The 18,539-nt window shown below is 47.6% G+C and overlaps 1 long non-coding RNA gene across 1 annotated transcript; it reads right to left on the reverse strand.

Moving 5' to 3' along the window:
- Window positions 1-277: 277 nt before the first annotated feature.
- Window positions 278-11,260, reverse strand: LOC140600170 (uncharacterized). The gene is made up of 3 exons (XR_012003362.1): window positions 10,811-11,260; window positions 8,587-8,912; window positions 278-1,689 (listed from the first exon to the last, which is right to left on the reverse strand). It is a non-coding gene; the product is annotated as an uncharacterized lncRNA (long non-coding RNA).
- Window positions 11,261-18,539: the final 7,279 nt, after the last annotated feature.

The raw sequence follows: 18,539 nt of genomic DNA on the forward strand, positions 1-18,539 counted from the left end.
ATGTCACAGCCAGATTACCTTCACATCCTCCACTCACTAATTTCTAATCCAAATATATCTTTACATTTAAATGAGTTTCTTATAAACAACATATGCTTAGGTCTTATGTTTTGATCCACTCTGACAATCTCTGTCTTTTAATTGGTACATTAAGATCATTGATGTTCAAAGTAGTTATTGACATATTTTAACTAATTTTGTTACCATTTTTCCATTTGTTGCCTTTGTTCTTGGTCTCTATTTCTGCCTTCTACTCACTTTCTGCCTTTTATAATTTTATTTTATTTTATTTTTTTAAAGATTTATTTATTTATTCATGAGAAACACAGAGAGAGAGAGAGAAAGAGAGGCAGAGACACAGGCAGAGGGAGAAGATTTATTTATTTATTCATGAGAAACACAGAGAGAGAGAGAAAGAGAGGCAGAGACACAGGCAGAGGGAGAAGCAGGCTCCATGCAAGGAGCCCGATGTGGGACTCGATCCCGGGTCTCCAGGATCACGCCCTGGGCTGCAGGTGGTGCTAAATCGCTGTGCCACTGGGGCTACCCCCTTTTATAATTTTAAGCAAGTATTTTATATCATTCCATTTTCTCTGCTTTCTTAGCATATTTCTTTTGCCCTTTCTTAGTGACTGGCCTAGGGTTTGCAATGTACCTTTACAACTAATCTAGTTCCACTTTTAAATACCACTGTACTGTACACAAATAGTATGAGGAGCATATTATAACAAAATAGCCCTATTTCCTCCTTCCTGTTCTCTGCATTATTGCCATTATTCATTTCACTTATACATAAGCATACACAAGCATTCCTTCTTCAATAGATGCAGAAAAATGTTTGTTAAAAATAAGCATCCGGTTACAATAGAAACATCTAACAAGTGAGGCAGGAAAGAGGCAGATAGTACTACAAAGACAAAGATCCTTTTTTTTTTTTTTTTTTTTAACAAATGGAATGTATTGGTTCAGGTAACTGGGAGGTTTGAGGGGTGATATTAACAGTAGTGATGGTTAGATTGCAAACCTCCAGTGGTGCCAGCAAGAAACTATTTCTCTGTTGGTTCTGCTTTGTTCTGTTGACTTCATTCCCAAGAAGGCTCCATCCACACAGTTTGGATGGCCACCAGCAGCTCCAGACCTCTTCCTTCTGTGGACTGAGTGTAATTCACTATGTGATGGTTCTAATAAGTCCAGCGATGAGTCTCATTGATCAGGTCTGGCTCATCTTTTGAGCTGGGGTCAGGGAATGGAGCAAGCTCTGTCCAACCCACACAGATGACTCCCCAGAGGAGAAGAGATATTATTTCACCAGAAGAAGAAATGCTGAACAAGCAAAACAACAGATATCTAGTACAGAGAAACTTTTCAAACTTTTCTCCCATGAATGAGGATTACATAGTTTATGTGGCCATGAGTTCAGGAATAATTTAACTGAATGGTTCTGGCTCTGGGTTTCTCATGAAGTTCAACCAGATGTTGACCAGGGCTGCAGTTTTCTTAAAGCTTGACTATAGCTGGAGAATCTGCTTCCACAATGGCTCACTCATATGACTGTCAAGTTTGTGCTCTTTGTTGGCAGAGGATCTTAGTTCCTCACCATGTGAGCCTCTTTAAAGGGTGGCTTGAGTGTCTTGCTGAGATGACAGCTGGCTTTCTCCAAGACAGTGATCCAAGAGACCAAGGAAAAGGCTGAAATGTGTTTAGTGATTAGCTTTGGATATCACATAGTATCACTACTACAATATTCAACTGATCAGAAAGGTCACCTTTTTCAATATTGGAGGGAATTGCACAAGAATATGAACACCAAGAGATGAGGGTCACTGGGAAAGGGGCAAAATTAATCAAAGAAATAATAGAAGAAAATGCTCTAGATGAGAAGCTCATTAGATCTAGATTAAAAGGCTCTTCAAGTTTCTAGCACGATGGATTAAAATAGACCTTCCCCAATGCATATCATGAAATTTCAGAAGACTGGAAGTCAAAGGGAAGATCTCACAAGATTCTGAGAATGAAAAAAGATATCAGATACAAACATTTCGAATTAAAATGACTTCATAATTCTCAAAGACAAGTGTGTAAGACAATGTAATGAAGCAGTATTTTTAAAATTCTGATTAAAAAATTACTTTAAATAAAGAATTTTATACCCAAGACAAATAATCAATTAAGTTTTCATGTAGAATAGAGTCACTCTGGGATACTCAAGTTTTAGAAAAGTCTCCCACACACCCTTTCTCAGAAACTTTGGGAAAACAGACTATCCAGGAAACAGATTCAATACAAGGAAGAGAAGGAAATCCCCAAAATGATGGAGAAAAAAATTCCAAAGACAGCAGCTATGTGCCAAGTTCAGAGAGCAAAGAGGACAGATTCAAATTGTCAGAAGACTCAGAAGACTATTCCATGAGATTACACTGATAGAACACCTAATATGTTTGAACACAGTGAGAGATTTACACAACTGAGAGTTTGAAGTAGAACTAATGATGAGTTTGTCAAAAAGGAAGATAATGAGAAAATAAAACAAATATGAATTCCAGGGAAGAAAAACACGTTGGGAAAAAGTAAAGCAATCAGAATTTACTCTATGTCTCAACTGGAACTGGCATTTACAACGTCATGAAAAATGCAAACAAAGAATAGTGTAATTCTGATGTAACTGCGTTGGGAGGACAGAGGAATGAAGAGCATGCATGAATGAAATGTGATGGGACAGGCCAGGGTTAAAACAGAGCTAAATCCTTGCCTTCCACAGCAGGAAATCACTAGATCATATCTAGAACTGAAAAATCAATAAAGAGCAGTATAAGCACGTTATTTGGAGATGTGGCCATAAATACCAAATGTATCAACTAAGTGGTTGGAACTGGTTGCTTCTGGAGAGCAATAATTAATGGAGAGTATGAGGGTAAATGTACTAATAATCATAATAAACCTTATATAGCTACTGTAATCTCCCAACTATGTTCACATAAATTTAATCAAAATAAAGCTAAATAGAGAGGATTCTGAGAAAGTGGCAAAGTAGGCTGCACCAGAAACCAGGAATCCTCACCACGTGCCTCCCCACCTAGACAACAATTGCACTGACAGGATCCATCTGATGTAACTGTTCTGGAACTTTGGAGTCTATGGAAGGCTTGTCACTTCCAGGGAAAGGCTTGAACAGGACACTGCTATTACTCTTAGCCAAGTTCAGCTCTTAGCACTGTTGCAGTCAGCCATCCCCTCAACCCCCGACCCCATGGGAGGCAGCTGAGCACACATTCTAGGAACAGCTGGCATGAAGCATGTGGAAACCAGGGTAGGCAAAAGAGACTCTATCCTCTATCAGGGATCTATGCTCCATAGCTGACTGTTGCTTCTTTGCACAGAGGTGCAAAGAGATGAGTGGCCATTGTTGTTACATCTCCTTCCATTGTTGCAAGCTGTTCTCGCTCCTCCCCAAGTCGCTTCTGGGGGACATTTAAAGAGCTAACACCCCTTTTCTCCCCCTTTTAATTTTTTTTCTTTTTCCACTTGTGGGAGCCAGACATAGAAAACCAGGTATTCAAAAGCAATTGCATATCTAAGGTAAGTTAGTGACCACACATGCCCAGAGAAAGGTACAAGTTCAGAAAAAATCCAAGAAGACGTTAAGTTTACACCTTAGGCAGATCCTTGACACTGAGATAGCCTACAATAATTAATAAACAAGCACAAACAATAATAAAAAAAATAGCAAACCCCAGGGAAGGGAGAAAATCTGATTTCCAGAGTTATCACAGTATTAGATCCAATTGTCCAGGTTTTTTTTAAAATCACAAGACATAAAAAAAAAAAAAAAGTAGGAAAGTATGGCCTTCTCAAAGAAAAACAAGTTAATCAATCGGAACTGTTTCTGAAAAGGCTCTGATGGCAGATCTACTAGACAAAGACTTTAAAACAACCAACTTAAAGATATTTGAAAATCGAAAGAAATATGTGAAGTCAAGAAAACAATGTCTAAACAAAACGGAAATATCAGCAAAGAGACGAAAGACCTTAAAAGGTTTGTTTTTTTTGTTGTTGTTGTTGGTTTTGATTTCAGTTTTGGTTTTGGTTTTGGTTGGGACTTAGGTACTGGTCCTGGGGATGGGACTCAGGGATAGTCTGAGGGTACAAGAGGCTTGGAACACTGTTACTGGGGCAAAGCATCAGGTCCATCTCAGAGTATGGGGACCTTATGGTATGAGAAGTCTTGGAAGGCTGGTCCTGAGATACCTGTACCAGCAGCCCCACCCATAGAGCCACCACCAGAGGTTTTAGGAGATTGCAGGTACATGAAGCTTGCAGGTACCTGAAATTGCAGAAACCACCAGGGATAAGCTTCCCCATCTGATAAGGCTGACAGCATGACTCCCGGAAGTTGGTGACAGGAGACCACTTGGCATATACAGCCTGTCCGTTGAAAAGGCATGTATGGAGTGTGGCCACTGTGTACTCTGCTTCTTTATGTTGGTCCTGGACACAGACATTGCCTGCAGGGTGGTCCCTTGGGTTTTGGCTTAACTCCTGCAGATTTGTTTATCTGGGGATGTCTTAATTTCTCCCTTGCTCTTGAAGGACAGTTGTGCCTGATAAAAGATTCTTGGTTGACACTGGGGGTGGAAACCCCCTTTGTATTCAGAGGGGGTTTGTATTGTATACCCCCTTTTAATAAATCAAAAAGGGAGAAAAGATAAAACCAGGAGGAAAATAGGCAAGGAATATGGATAGACATTACAAAAAAAAAAAAAAAGAAAGAAATGCCATCCGCAGGAGATGAATGCATAAATTCTTCATGTCATTCATAATTCAAGACACGCAAATCAGATGATGCCATGCCAAGTTCTTGGAGCATATTGGCACAGAAATGAGAATCTTATACTCCTCACGAGCAAAGATGAGGGTGGATTAGCAGGTAGGTAAGGGTGCAGATTGAGGCTGACTTGGTTGAAGGCCAATTGGGAATATCTATGAAAAGGCACCTTACTCTTTGACTGAACACCCCCTCTGCTGGTCTTTTCTCCCATAGGCATACTCCATGAGGAGGCACTCTGTGTTCAAAGGCACTTATTGGAAAAACCACAAATGTCTCCCAGTCCATGACTAGCTAAACAAATAGTGATGCATCCTTTTCATGGTATCTTCATCTATCCAGGCTACTGTAACAGAACAGCACAGACTGGGTAGCTTATAGACTACAAAAATGGATTTTCACAGATCTAGAGGCTGGAAGTCTACGATCGAGGTAGCAGCAGATACAATGTTCCGGGAGGGCCTGCTTCCTGGTTCGAAGGCACTGGTCTTTTCTCTGGGTCTTCACGTGACAGAAGGAGTGAGGGAGCCCTCTGGGGCATTCATCCCCTTCATGGAGGTTCCAGTTTTATGGTCTAATCACCTCACAAAAGCCCCACCTCCAAATACCATTGCACTGGGAATTAGGTCTTAACATAAAAATGTTGGGGGGATGCAAAGATCCAGACCTCAGCGTATGGAATACTCTGCACTATTAAAAAGAGAGGCTGATCTGTGTGTGTTCATATCAAAGAGAGGACAAGATATATTAAGGTTTAAAAAAAAAAAAGCTTCTAGCCGTATTTATAGCATGAGTCCATTTGTGTGACAAACGGAGAAAAGTGATATTTGCAATGATTTGCACCTCCTTGACGGCCATTAGAAAGTACTTAGCTACTTTCTCTAATGTAAGCTGTAAAACTAAACAATTATGATTCAAAACAAAATCCAAAAACCCATTTGATAATGAGGCTTACTTGGCTGCAGAGATCCTGTGGAATCTTTACATTTCTGCATGATTTACAACTTTATTATCCTCATTCAGCAGCTCAATAATGAGAAAAGTATACATTTGAACTTCTGTTCAAAGAAATGTATTAACATTCTGCTTTTAGATGTTTTGTAAATTTTAGTTATTGGGCTTTTCTTTTTTTAAAATAAGCTTTCTTTAAAAGGTATATAATTCTTTAGCTTAAAAAAAAAAAAAAAAAAAAAAAAAACCTAGAAACTCTATCCCACTTTTCTTTCCTCATCTGGCTTGGAGTTTCTTGGCCCAGTAAGACCTTACCAGATTTCTCCTGGACTAGAATTCAGGAGCCTGGGTGCCAGTCCTGGCTCTACTCTTTGCTGGGTGGATGACCTTGAGTAAAACCTTTAGTCTCCCTTAGCTCTTTTTCTCAGCTATCTTGGCCTGCGCGGCACCTTTCCTATCTACCCCATGGGACCATTTTGAGGAGCAAATGAGATCTATCAACTCGTAATCTATAAAGGCTATAAAGGCAAATCCAAGCGCTTGTACCCTGATAATGAGGGGGATCTTCTCAGAGGTTAAACATTTCTGTTTTCTGGTTTCCCCAGAGGGCAGGCAAGCCTGGGTACTTATTTCATAAACCCTGAGTGTCTTTCTGAACCAGGCATTTTGCCAGGGGCTGGTGATCCAGAGTTGAACACAACACAGTCCTTGCTCACGAAGAATACAGTTTGCTAGGGGAGGCAACCCATAATTGCATTAAAATGTGAGAAATGTAACAGAACAGTTACAGACAGCGTGATGGGCCCCAGAGAAGGAACTGGCAGTGTCAGGTTGGGAAGGTATTACTGAAAAGGTGACATTTGGGTTGAGTTTTAAAGAACCTGTTAGAATTTGCCAGCTGGGGAATTGAGTGGTTTCCTCATTGAACCCTGGCAGTGCCCAGCCTTGGATCCTTTTCTCACTCTGTTTATCAGCCCTTACCTGGGCTGTGTTGTGGCAGGCCATCAGAAACTTGCTCTCAGCTGCCTGTCCTATTGGAAAATATTTGTCAGAATATGTTAACACCAGATTAGGAGTGTTTCCCTCCCCAGAATATATGCATTTGGGTCCAAAAAGTGATATGGGTCCCTATGCACAAAGGAAGCATAATAATGTTTTAGTTTTATAGCTGATGCTAGAGAAAGTACCTAGTACTCTCTACTGGCCACCAACTGGGGCTAGATCATTACAAATAATTACTTTTCTTCATTGTCACAGCAACTTATTTCTAGTCATATGAGTGAGGAAACAGAGGGCCCCGATTCACCAGGCTAGTTAGTAGCAGAGCCAGAGGCCGACTCAGGCCATGATCTTGCACATCCATTGTTACGTTGATTCTCACAGCAACCCTGAGAAATGGGCAGGAAATGAACAGGATCCCCATATAAGATAGGAAATTGGGCCTGGGAGAGCTTTTCAAGGAACCCCCAGCTAGCATCCTGACTCCTGCTGCCTTGAGGTGGTGAAGGTCAAGGCCCTGACAGGCAACAGGGGCAGTATTTGGGGATAGGGATGTCTCCCTGGCACTTCTCAAACCTCGTCTCTGGAAGTAGGTGCCCACTGAGCCTGGATGTCCAGCCTGCTGTGTGGCTGGGCCTAGGACCCTGATATTCAGGAAAGCTGTTTGGAAGTGGATACCTCTACTTCTTTGATTGTCCTCCCCACGAGGTGGGAGGGACGCTGTCTACCAGGGTCCAGTCCAGGTTGGTCCTTTTCCTGCCCTTGTTCAAGGAAATGGCAGGGATGCAGAAAAGGAATGTGCCTCCTTGGCTTGAGCCAACACTTGAGGTGATAGAGAAGAACTTCTTTCATGGATTGCTTGGGTTAGTGCCTAGAGAATGTCCTCTCTGTGTGTTCCCGGGGGGAAGGGGGGGACGGGCAGTCCAAGAGCCTGGACAATGGTTAACCAGGAGCAAAGTCACATCCAAACACACATCACTCACAGCCTCCTTCTATGCATTCCTCCAAACCCACTGAATCTTTCCTTGCTCTGTCCATCTATGTCTCCTCCTCTATCTCTCTCTCTCTCTCTCTCTTCCATGGGCCCCCCGCGTATCTGCAGCTATACCTGCTTCCTCTTCCCTCTCCCCTCTTCCCTCTGTCTCCCTCTCCCCCTCCCTCCTCTCCCTTCTGTCCTCTGTCCCTATATGTCCACCCCTTTGCCAGCCCCAGGGCAGACCTACGCACATTTAGGATTCATTCTTTTCACTGAAGAGATTCTGTAATCACTTCTGTTCAAAAAGTAGGCAAGCTGCACTCTGGTTGGGCCAAGAAAAAAAGAAACCGAAGTCATCTTAATTTAACTTTTCTTTTCAGCCGCTGGCCTGTGGCTGGAGCAAAAATAGGTCTCTCTGCTTCTGGCACTCATGCTGCCCTACCCAAACTGCAAGCCAGCCCAGTTGGCAGATAGGCCACCGGGGCCAGAGTCCTGTTACCCAACTCAGGGCCGCTGCCAGAGCTCCAAGCCCAGCCAGGCCTCCTAGCCAAGGCCTCCCAGCCAAGGCCCTGGATTGCCTGAAGGCCTGAGGGGGCCAGACTGGCCCAGGCTCCTACCCACCTGGCCCTGGGGCTGGGGCTCCTTAGCTGCCTTCTCCCCTTCCCCAGTGAGACTGAAGGAGGGGGTCAGCTGGAGCCCAGCCCCTCTCTTAGCTTGTCATTATTCCCGGTGACACCCTGCAGTCTGAGCCAAGCTGTCACGTGGTGCCCAGCCCTGTACTGTGAAATTTATGGGACTAACATTTGAATGGGAATTTAGAGTTACATAATGTTCTTACCTCATAACAAGCGAGTGGAGGCAGTTCTATTGAGCCTTTATAGCGACCAAACTGAGGCTCAGAGAGGCTGAGTTATCAGTTAAGGATGGAGCTGGTGCTTAAGGCTCTGGAATTCTCCGCCTAAATGTCCTCAGACCAGGTTCCCGAGTCTTCGCAGGCCACTTCTTCCGGCCTATTTGCCAAGGATACTCTGTACCACCTGTATACATTGTCTCCGGTCTCAAGGGTAGCCACAGGGCAGAAGTTTGCTGGAAGTACACGGACCTTGGGCATGTAAGGCTGGCCTGTCCCCGCTCACGTGTGAAGCTGCTGCAGGAGAGATGTCGCTGGGAAGGAAGAAGGAAGAAGAGGAGAGTGGGTCCACTCTATCAGAAGTACCGTATTGGGCCGTGGCGCTCTGAGGAATCTGAAAATTCTAAGTTTGAACCTGGCCGGCACAGGTCATTGTGAATGTGGTGGAGTCAAGAGGATAGAATTTATTTTACTTAATAGTTAACTCAATTTACCACTTAAATATTATGACTTATGTTAATTGGGATATTGGGGGCCCTAAATGTTAGAGGTGGGCCTGTTGAACACCCTTTCATGTGTTTACTGTCAGTTTGGATATCCAGATGTCCTTCCCATTCTTTATTGGCTCAACTCGATCGTGTTTGGATGTTTTCGTACCTCAACCCTTCAGAATCTCCCGATTTGGACCTAAGAGGAGGGGCAAAGTTCCAGAGAGTGTCACTCACTACCTGTGGCTTCATCTTGGTCCCCCCTGAGAGGTCAGTCATGCTTTGTGGTTGAAAACTCTCTTGTCATACCGGGCATTTTTCTATGTCCTGACCCAGATCTCCATCCTGGTCTTAGAAGGTCCTCCAAGTCAACCCATTCCCTCTCCGGAACCTGTTCTTCCCTGTGACTTCTACACCCACTCCCAATTCCCCACCTACCTGCCACCAGATCTGATCACTTTTACCTCCTAAGGTCTCTGAAGACCGTCCATGTAGCTAGCTCTATGCCACAATGATCTTCCAGTTCCATTCAGGGCCTCTCTGCTGGAGCCCGGGAGTGTCTCCTGCCGGCAGTCCCTTCCTCCAGTCTTGCTCTGCTCTATCCCATGCTCCGCACTATTGCCAGAGGATCTTCCTCAATAGCTCAGAAATCTGCCAAGTGTCCCCCTGCCCATAAACCAGAGCTCCAGCTCCTCAGCCTGTCTTCCAACATATTTGTTTCTTTATGACATCAGTTGTAAAGATCGGTTGCCCCTGTAGCACATGTGGGGACCAGGGGACAAGTCAAGTGCACAAAACTAGGTGATGGCAAACCTCGAACACATGTCTAAGCCTTCTGGCAAAAGCCAGGAGAAGCCACCAAGAAAGACCAAGGTGGACAGCAGTCTCAGGGCTCCTGAGCTCAGAGCTTGGGCCACCTCATTACCTCCTCAGCTCTTGAGCTCTGCTTGTTGAGGAGGATATGCCCTCCTTCTCTTCTCTCTCTGCCTTTTTCCTTCTACTCTCACCACCAGCCAACTGCCTTGTTTTTCCTGTCTCTACTTCAACCCTCACAGGGCAAGAATCTCTTCACCCAGTCAGTCCCAATATTCCTTGAGTGGAGAGTTCTCACCAGACCACCTCTTGGACAGGACTCAGAACGGGTGCCTGGCCTGACCTAGTCAAACGAGAGCAGGGAAGTGGGGTCACAAGGTGACCAGGTAGACTGGCCAGACCCGCATCAACCCTCTCAGAGGTTTAACTATTTGAGAACACATAGCGCTCTTCCCACCTTCCTCATCTTTGCTTATGCTGTTCCCCTCACCAGGTACACTCAGTCTTTAGGGTTCAGACCCATGCTACCCACCCCTCTGCTCCCCTCCAGGAAGCCTCCCCTAAACCCCTCCAGCCAGAATGAACACTCATCCTAGGCCACTGCTGCTAGTTGCACCATGTCCTTCTTTTTGTTATTGTAAGTTGTCTCCCAACTTGGGTTGTAAACGCTATGAAAGCAGAGACTATGCTATCCATCTTTCTTTGTTTTTAGATTTATTTATTTATTTATTTATTTATTTATTTATTTATTTATTTATTTTTATTTATTTGAGAGAGAATGAGAGCAGGGTGAGAAGCAGAGGGAGGAGGAGAGGGACAAGCAGACTCGACACGGAGCACAGAGCTCAACGCAGGGCTTGACCTCACCCTGAGATCATGACCTGAGCAGAAATCAAGAGTCAGATGCTTACCTGACTGAGCCAGCAGGTGCCCCTGCACTGGTCATCCTTACATATAGTCCAAGTGCCTCTTATAGAGCCTGTGCAGAGAATAAGCTTCCAATTAAATACTTTGGTGGATAAACAAATGAATGGTCTGGATAAGCTGTCATAGCAGATGATCTCAAAACTCTTTCTTTTCTCTTAGATGCATCTTATAAATATTTTTAAACACCAGGAACAGATTTTAAAACCGTGAGAGCTCAAAGACCCCCTCCACCTCCCCCTGCACCAACTCCTCGTCAGCCAGATCCAGGGTCTTTCCCTCCATCCCAGTAGGCAGCCTGTGATGGGGGCGGTGGGGGCCACCCGGGAACCTGCGTGGCCGTGGGCTCTGCGTGGAGGGCCCGCCGGGGCAGCCTGGGATGTGGCGGCACTGCTGCCGGGCCTGGGCGGTGTGGGAGGCGTGGGCAGCTCCAGCGTGCTCTCCCTCACGTCCTTGAAGCTTCCCCTGTCCTCTGACTCAGCTCCAGCATCTCAATTCGTGGATGAATGCCCTGGGCCCAGACAGAGAGCCGATTCAGCCCAGCAGGGTTTCTGGAGGGCTCCCAGGAGGGGGAGGCCCAGAAAATGGCCAGGGGGCAGTGAAGTTGGGGCGATGGCCAGTTCACTCACTCCAGCTGCAGCTCAGGGCACATTCTTCTCTGTCCCCACCCCCACCCCACCCCACATTCTTCTGGTGCCCTCGACAGTGCCCAACTCTAGTGGGCAGACAGGAGACTGGAACCTACCTTGGGAGCTGAGCTGCTAGTGTCCTATGCTCCCCTGCCCTGTCCTTATCATTTTCCCCACATCTGAGTTTGAGTGTGAATGTGTGTGCATGTGTGTTTGTCTGTGTAAGTGTGCACATCTGTGACAGCAGATGCAGATGAAGCCTCTCCTTGGGGGTCCCCAGACCACCCAGGGCTGCCACAGAGAGCTGAGAGGGGAGTTAAGCCCCACATTGAGCTCCAAGAGCCCCCAAAGGTAGTCTCAGACTTATTTTTTTATGTAATTTATATAATTATGCCTAAACTTGATATCGTTTGATAAATTTACATACAATAAGATGTGCATATCAGTTGGATAATTTTTTTTTTTGCAATTTGGGTGCAACCACCATTCTAGAATATTCCCATATCCCCAGAAGTTTCCCTCATAGTCTTTTCCACTGAGCCCCCTCTCTTTCCAACGCCTGTCTGATTTATATCACTGTAGATCAGCATTTCAGTTTAAAAACCTGTAAATCCGCATCAAAGGAGACTTCATCAGACTCCATGGCATAGCATCTAGAGACGGCCGGGCAGCCACCAGTTCTGAAGCTAAGGGGCCCTGGCCCCTTGCCCTTCCTCCAGGGTCCCCATCCCAGGCTCCAGGGGCTGCATGACAGGGGTCATCAAAGAGTACAGGGAAGGAGCCCCGCACTGGGGGACCCGAAGGCCTGGGCAAGGGGCCTGGGCTCACTGATGGGACTAGGGTGAGCCACTTGACCTTTTGGGTCTCAGGTTCCTCAGTTGTACCTGGGGACAGAGGTGATCACCACCACCACCACTGCCCGCCACCCCCACCCCCACCCCCCCGTGGGCTGCTGGGAGGATTGAAGCCAATTTTGTAGCCAGCATTATAGGTAGAGGCAGAGCACCAATCAGTTGATGAATTCATCCAAACAGCTAATATTCACTGAACTTAGGTGCCGCACGTCATGCTAACAACTACTTCCTTTAACCCTCAATCAGGGGTGGGTACTATCATCCCCATTCGACAGGTAAGAAAGGCTGGGGCTCAGAGCAGTTAAATGACTGGCCCAAACCAACCAGAATATACTGGAATTTGACTTTGGCAACCACTCTGGTCTCCCACTCTTGACCCACTACACCCTCTTCCTTCTAGATGAATATATTCATTGACAAAAATGAACTATAGCTGAGAGCAGTTTGTAAACAAAGCTGTGCGATGCCAGTGCGACTTGTTATCAAGTCTATCAACAGGTGTGAGAGCCAGAGAATTGGATGACCCCCTACCCAAAGGCTTCACCCCCTAGGCTGGTCTGTCCTCATAAATTTCAGAATCGCAATGGCTGCCTCTTCTCCTTGGACCCATAGATTATTGCATTTCAGCTCCAGAGACAGGAAGTCCTTCTCCAGATCTAACTTCAGTCTTGATCTCTGTAGTATAGACACCTTCCAGCTCACTACTGGCCCTAGGCGAACCGTGACATGCGCGAAGGTACTAATGAGCTCACAGCCCTACAGGGCACCCCCGAAGTGCTGAGGCCTGAGGGTTGGGGTGCCTATCTTGACAGTCCCCTCCCACTCCTAAGCATGTAAGTTCTAGGGCTTCTCTGAGGATAGAGGAATAGATGGGCAGTGAAAAGTGTCGAGAAGGGATGTCTGAGCAGCCTCATCTTCTGTCCTTGGCTCCCACAGTGACCCCTATGTCTGGCTCCTTCCTCTGGGAATCCCCACCCCAGCACAGATGTCACTCCCATGTCCTTGTGACATTTCTGCAGGCCTTGTCAAGAGAGGGTTTGGGGAGAGCAGAGGGTCTGGCCAAGGGCTCTGGGAGAAATGCATTGCTTTAGTGTCAGGAGACGCCTGCTAGCTCACCGCTTGACCTTGGTTGGGCCAGGTCCTGGCTTCCACCCCTGCCAGTGGAGAGAATGTCACTGCTTCTCAGGAAGGCTCAGAGGCTCAGATGATACCAACACGGGGAAAAGACTTGGCGAGGCAGAAGCTGAAGTTCAACCCAGGGGATAATCTGAGGCACACTGTGATGCAGAGAAGATCTCGGACTCACCTAAGGGAGCTCAGGGCCAATGGCCTGGCTTGCTGACCGCTGGTGTAAGCTTCCCACGGATCCAAAGTGTGAGACAGAAGGACAGTCGACTTGCCCAAACCAAAGGGCCCTGGCTGTGCTGTATGTGTCTGTGGGCCTCTGTGTGCAAGTGGGAGTCTCCCTGCGACTACAGTCCCCTGCAACCCACGGCCTGCTTCTCCGGGGGTCTCTGGATGCGTGTCCCACCGCCTGGGCTCATGTGGATCTCTGTGTCTGTGGATATGTCCATGTCGTGGAGCATCTGTTTTTTATAAAGTGGTCTAGGATTTATTGTGTCCATTAAATAGGAACAGAGTGCCCGAGTCCCTAGGCATCCCGAGGCACAATGATGGTGCTGGGGAGCGCAGGTGGGTATCTGCAGGGCTTCAGAACCACCTGTGGCTCCCCCTTCCTCAATGCAAATATCTTACCCTGGTGTTCAAGGTCCTCCATGCCTGGCACACACAGACCCTTCCAGCACAATCATCACTCTTTTGGACACAGGTAAGAGAGACTGCCACTTCCCAGGTGTGTGACTCTAGACTTGCCCCTTGCCCTTTGAGTCTCGCTCTCTCAAATGTAAAGGGAGCTGGCGAAGTCCTTTACAAACTGGCAAATGTGATACGCACAAGAGGCTGCAGCCTCCTGGACTTTGGATTCAGAACCCCTCGATGCCTTTCTTCCTGCTGTCTCTACATCTCCATTCCCTGAATGCCCTCCCCTTGTCCGAATAGTCAAGCTCAGCCTGGCCCCAGGCTAAGCTTCCCACTAAGCTCCCCTGTCTGCAATCACCCCTGCTCCTATGAGGATCCTTGCCTGTATGTCTGTATGTGTGATGTGTGTGCTCTCTCAATATACCTTTAATTTGCTTCACAAATATCTGTTGAGCACCTGCTGTGTGCCAGGCATAGTGCTAGGTGCTGGGGAGTCAGCCTGGAACAAGGCCGTCTCTACTAGCCCATTGGACAAAGTAAAACAAGGTATCCATCAGGGGGATACCGTCTTGTGTGTACAGGGCGGTGTCAGTAGATCACGCTTTTGGACAATGGAAAAATTATGCTTTGCCTCCTGGAAGACACAGCCCCAAATTAAGGTCCATAGTTTGGAAAGTGGAGGTGGGGGCTGGGCTGCAGTCCCACTTCACTAGCGTGGCTAACCTAGGCACCCTTGTGCATGGAACGACACACACACATCTCAAGACAGCAGCCTCCCTTGGACGTGGCACTCAAGCTCTGGGTGTGTCTGTGCATCTCCGTCCTGCTCGTGTCCTCTTGGCCTATGAACGTGTGATGTCATTGTGTACCTCCGTGCATGTGTCCCTGCCTTGGGTACATCTCTCCAAACCCTCATCGGGAAGAAGGGGAGTACCTATGTGGGGGCATCAGCTTGAGTGTGTGTACCCACAGCACTGACCACCACTTCCTTGCCATCCTGCATCTTCTAGGGTGACTTTCTCCACCTCCTTACTCCTTACTCCACCTTCCTGTTCCCCAACTGGACCCCATGCTCTGTGAAGGCTTCCGCCAGCCTGGCAGGGCAGAGCTGAGCCACAGGAGAGAGCAGACCAATGCTGGGCCCAGCCTCCTCCTCATCTGCTTTTACCTTTTCCTGCTCTGGGCCCCTCTAGCAACAGCATGGGACAGGAGGAGGCACATGGCCATTACACAGAGGATCCCTAGATCCCTCTGCTTGGGAAGCTCTGGGAGACCATGGCCAGATCCCTAGACCATCCTGAAATCTCACCCGCGTGGAACATGATGAGCTTGTTTGTTCTTTGCTAGATGAGTCTTGCCCAGCCTTGCTTCTGCACCTTTGCTCGGGCTGTTACTCTTGAGGCATCCTTCAAGACAGAGGGCTGCCGGGAGCAGCAGCGGTGACAGCCACCTGCCAGGGGACGCTCCCGGGGCACCAGCGTGCTGGAGGCACGGACTGCACACCCCGCGGACCTTGGTGGGTATGCACAGGCTGTACACGCGGCTCCCATCCAAGTCTCACGGTAAAGTCATGAAGTAGGCATCGTTAGCAGCACGGTTTTCGAGATGAGGAAACCAAGGTTCAGAAATGTTCAAGAACCTTCCCAGGGTCCCGCTGCCATGCTTGCCAACTGTGACCATTGGGATTAGGCCCCCACACTCATAACCTCAGGTCACTGTCACTCTCCCGGCTCCGAGCTCTGGCGTCCTGGTGAGTGCAGCAGCCACCTGGACTTACACCCCCAACTTAAAACCCTATCCTTGTTTAACCCGCACCAACCTCCCAACTAGATGGTTTCTGATGGTAGGGACCGTCCTTTATCCCTTTGTGTCTCTAGCTCCTTACATTTCCAAGATAGTGATGATTGTGACCCCCTGCCCACAACTGTCTCTCGGCCTGTCTCTTGGGCCACAAGGTCACAGTGGTGGCTTTGTGCGGCGTCAGAAACAGTGTGACCTGGGAGACCGCTGTCCTTTGTAGGAGAGTATTTTGGTTTGGAAAGAGGAGCCCTGGGCAGACCTGGCCCTCTGACCTGCTTATCCCAAAAGTGTTCTGCAGCCCTGGGGACAGCGGCAGAGAGAGCAGGTCCCTCCCTCCCTCTGGAGCTGCCATTCTGGCCAACCCTCCACCTCTGCACCCCCAGAGCGCTGGGCTCCGTAGGCCTGGGTGAGGAGGTGGTGGGGAGGAGGCGGGCCTCCCACCCTCCTCTGCAGCTGTGACAAAACTATGTGGTCCTTCCAGTGTGTTTGGGAGTCCCATTCCCACAGAAGCCGGGACCAGGTGGAGCTGCCCCACTGAGGGCAGCCTGGCCTGATGGTTTGGGTCTGGGAACCCCACTGGAGGTTCCCGAGAGCAGCTGCAGGGCCTGCGGGGGGATCCCTCAGCTCACCTGAGATCTCTGTCCTCATGTCTGAGAGGCCCAGAGGCGGGAGTCCCTGCACTCAGCACTGTGGGGGAATCTCTGAGATGTGTTTCCTGCCCCGTGGACAGAGGACCCAGGTACCCCCAGCCTGTGCGCACAGGGAAATGGGTAATAAATTCGGAAAGCAGCCCTGAATGTTAGCAGTGCTGTGTTATGTTCAGGAGGGAAGAGCTTGGTGGGTCAGAGGGTCTGGGAAGGCAATGCGGGGAGAGGAAGTGGGTTTGGCAGTTCCCCAAGGAGAGGCTCAGAGGATCGGGAAGGTTATCTTGGGCAGGGAGGAACAACACAGCCAGAGTGATGGTAATGCACACGCTGTTCCCTAGTAACTCATGGGTCTGACCTCCCTCCACAGGAGAGGGAGGACGTGCCCTGGTAGGGACTTCTTGTGAGCACGCCAGCACCCACTCCAGACACACTTGACAGCCCACAGTGACACTATCACTTTCCAGATGTGCACACTCGGGAGGGTTACTTCACTTCCCCCAGGCTCCGTTTCCTCATCTGTAAAACAGAGGGGGAAATCTCTTACCTCTGAAGGTCATTGGCTTTTGGTGTCATCATGCTTTGGAGCGAGACAGGACTCTTGACACCAATGCTACTCTTTCCTCCAATGTAAATGAGGTGGAGAATGGTACTGTTTGGATTCCCTGACCTGTGTCTACCGGAAAGTATTCGTTCCCATGAGCTTTGCCCTAGAGTCATGTGTCATGAGGGAAGCAGGGGGCGGCCTTGAGAATCTACAGGCCTCCCTGGAAGCTCAAAGATTGGCTCTGGGGAGAAGAGATGGTGCCTGGACACAGGGCACTGTGGACTAACTGCGTGGACCAGGTGGGGGCTATAGCAAGTCACAAAAGCGGAGGCACAGGCCAGGTCTGCATCGGCTGGAGACACTTGCTGTAGAAGCTGACACTTGAATGAAACTTTTGACTTGGTTAGGGTGGGTAATTTTTCTGCCCATCATTTTTTTTTTTAATGTTAGTATATTAGTTATCGCTACCTAACAAACCATGGCCAAACATAGTGGCTCAAAACAACAAACATTTATTTTCACAACATTACTCTAGACTGGGAATTCTGGAATGGTTGAGCTGGGTGGCTCTGGCCTTGGGTCTCCCATGAAGTTGCAGTCAAAATTTTGGCTGGGCTGCACTGTAATCTGAAGGCTTGACTGGGCTGGAGGACTCACGTCTAAATTCACTACTGGGGCTATTGGCAGGAGGACTCAGTTCTGAGCTGGTGATTAGCCTGAGGCCTCGATTCCTTGCCACAAGTGATGCTTGAGTATTCTCACAACAAGGTATGTGGCTTCCCCCGGAGTGAGCCATCCAAGAAGGAAAGAGCAAGGAAGAAGCTGCACTGTCATTGATGACCTAGTTTCTGGCATCACGCACCATTGCTTCCAGTTTCTGTGCATTAGAAGCCAGTTGCTAGGTAGAGCACACACACTTAAGGGGGCGAGTGGGGGGAGGGCAGTGATGGACTTCACCTATGGAAAGGAGGAGGATCAAAGGATTTGTGAAAATATTTTAAAACCATTACAGTTTTTATGGACTTTTTTTTCTTTTTAACAGGCAAAATTTCAAACATATGCAAAAGCAGAGAGAATAATATAATGAACCCTCATATGCCTGTCATCTAGTTGCCAACGATAAACACATCTGAGGGATAAACAACACATGATCAATCACATGTATTTCAAGTGGACAATTCATTAAGTTTTCAATATGTTTAGATCCATGGAACCATCCCCATAATCAAGATACTGAGCATATTCATGGCCACCCAAAGTATCCTCATACCCCTTTGCAGTTGATCCTTACCTCCCTGCCCACCCCCATCCTCAGGCAACCACTGATCTACTCCTTATCATCGTAATGGAGTTTACACAAGCTAGAATACTATATAAATGAAATCTTATAGTATGTACTCTCTCTTTTTATTTTTTTAAGATTTTATTTATTCATGAGAGACCCAGAGAGAAAGAGGCGGAGACATAGGCAGAGGGAGAAGCAG

The sequence above is a fragment of the Canis lupus genome, chromosome 11, assembly GCF_048164855.1.
Source record: "Canis lupus baileyi chromosome 11, mCanLup2.hap1, whole genome shotgun sequence".
In the NCBI taxonomy this organism is placed as follows: domain Eukaryota; kingdom Metazoa; phylum Chordata; class Mammalia; order Carnivora; family Canidae; genus Canis; species Canis lupus.